The 2,420-nt window shown below is 54.0% G+C and overlaps 1 non-coding gene across 1 annotated transcript; it reads right to left on the reverse strand.

Moving 5' to 3' along the window:
• Positions 1-934: 934 nt before the first annotated feature.
• LOC113456159 lies at positions 935-1,041 on the reverse strand. Its single transcript, XR_003377020.1, has one exon. It is a non-coding gene; the product is annotated as a U6 spliceosomal RNA (small nuclear RNA).
• Between the last annotated feature and the right edge of the window lie 1,379 nt (positions 1,042-2,420).

Below are 2,420 nucleotides of genomic sequence, written 5' to 3' on the forward strand. Positions count from 1 at the left end.
CTATAGGAGAAAGAATCGTCCTCCGTCCTCCAGTCGGTTCATAGAGGAAGACCGGGAGCCGAGATGTAAGGAGTCCCCACAGATTCGCAGCTGTGATCAGGAAAGGGTCATGTCACCAGCAGAGAAGAAAACAGAAATAGTTACCAGTGAACGCTGCTCCGCTCCGTAGCCTGTGGCGGCCTGAGGAGTCCACCCAGTCCGCCCGGTCTTCCGAGGCCAGGAGCCACTGGTGTCCCAGGGACTGCAGAGCCCACGCGCGGGCTCGGGAACCAGAGAAGCACAGACACCATTTTCCTTTGTGGGGAAGAACTGGACATTTTAGAAAGCATTGAGTAAGTCAGCCCAGGAAACTTGAACTTGGGGAGGGCGGTCCCTCCTCCTTGCCCTTGCTCATTAGGGTTTCTGTCTTATTCGTTAGTTATTTGGCAGGTGAATTATGCGAGGACCAGGAAATTCTACTTTCGCAGTCAGTGTATCTTCAAAGGTATCGGGCCTAGTTTTCAAACCCTTGCTAGTCTTGCTCAGGGGCCTCCACGTCATTGCAGTTTGTCACCCCAAGAGAATTGTTTTGGCGAACCATTCCTTAAGGGGTTAGTGAGGAAGGAAGCAGAGGCCAGCTGGAGCCAGGTGTGGAAGTGCACATCTGTAATCCCAGCAGCAGGGAGGTGGCGGCAGGAAGATCCAGTTTGAGTTGAGGTCATCCTAGACAGCATGGCAAATTCGAGGCCAGGGCGGGATGTGGGAGACCTATCTGAAAGATAAAATAAATCACAAACTGCAGCCGAAGCCCATGGATAAGGCACACTGCAGAGATGGGTCTGTCTAGGTCCTTCTTATTTCTCCCTTAGGGACTATTGCTCCATTGAACCAAGCAAAAGGTAAAACATGGGAGGAAAGTGTTGGGGATGTTGTGGACATGAAATTTTAAAAACAAGAAAATATGGAACGCTTCACGAATTTGCGTGTCATCCTTGCGCAGGGGCCATGCTAATCTTCTCTGTATCGTTCCAATTTTAGTATATGTGCTGCCGAAGCGAGCACAAACTCGACAGCTTCTCAGGAAGTATATAAGGGCAAAGTTATCATAACTTTTACACTGACGGTGAGAATTTTGTATCATGTTTGTGAATCCAATATCGCTACAAATTAATACCGTCTTAATTCTATATTTTACGTTTGTAATTTTTAGTTCAGATTTAGAGTAAATTCAATTATGTTCTCAGCTTCTTTTGTACATTGTTTATGCAAATGAAGGGACGATGGGAAATAGACCCGTTCCGGCCCGAACTGTGCGCCGCTCCGCAGTCACAGTCCGCCACGTGACTCTCGCTGTGCACGCGCCCGGCCGCGCGGGGCTGGCGCCGGGGTCTCTCAGCTGCCGGGCGGGACACCGAGGTGTCCACCAAGGTCCCGCTTGGAAGGGCGGGGCCGAGGTTGGGAGTGGCTCAACAAGCCAGCCTCGCCTCTGAGACGGCGGCCCACGGTGGCCTGCTCCGGGTGTATAGGGCCATGAGCCGCCTTTGCCTCAGTTTCCCCCGGGCTTGTCGAAAACAGCGCCCTACCATTGGAGCCGAGGGAAAGAGAGGCGTCCTCTGCGGAGCCCCGACTTTTCCGAGTGTGGCCGGCGGCTGGCGCTGGTTGGGGGAGGCGCATGCTCTGACTCCTGTTTACTAAGGGCCTGGCACTTTAATGAGTATGGTTCCCCCCACTTTGCAAGATAGGAAATCGGGGCTCTGGCGGGTTAAACCAAGTGAAAGCAGTGGAGATTTGGACGCCGGCCCAGTTCGGAGAACGGTCTTGTATCGTGCACAGTAGGACGCTGAAGGAAGAGCCCACCCCACCGCTCCCGGTTAGACTTTACCCCCAAGCTTAGCCTACTCTTCCTCCCTTCTTCGCTCAGACAAACCCGGAGCGGGAACATGTCGTCACCCGGTCTTTAAGGGGAGAGAGTGAGCCGGAGCTCGGGAGCCTGCAAGGACAAGACGGAGACGGAGTTAGGAGACTGTCGGGGTGTGTACGTCACTGAGTGATGGCCCCAGGGGTGGGCGGCCACCGAGGGAGGCGACCTTTGAACGATGACTCGATACACAGGCAGCCCCCAGAGGACAGGGACAGAGACTCCCAGGCACAAGTCACAGGAGTCACTTCCACTCACCAGAGCCAGTACCTCAAGGGAGCCACCGGCGAGGCTTTAGAGAGTGCTCCGTCTGCGTGCGGTCAGACAGACAGAAGGACTCTTCTGTCTGTCCGCGGTGGCAGAGCAGCGCCAGGCCTGGCTTTTGGAGCTGAGTCCTCCCCCTCCCTACCTGTTTTCAAGGAGATGGAAGTCAGGTGCACGCTGCCCAGCTTCTCACGTGACCTCTCTCTCTAAATAAGCAGTAAGCAACTGCAAAACTCGGAATGCTAATAATGGCCTTTAT

The sequence above is a fragment of the Microtus ochrogaster genome, chromosome 5, assembly GCF_000317375.1.
Source record: "Microtus ochrogaster isolate Prairie Vole_2 chromosome 5, MicOch1.0, whole genome shotgun sequence".
NCBI lineage: Eukaryota > Metazoa > Chordata > Mammalia > Rodentia > Cricetidae > Microtus > Microtus ochrogaster.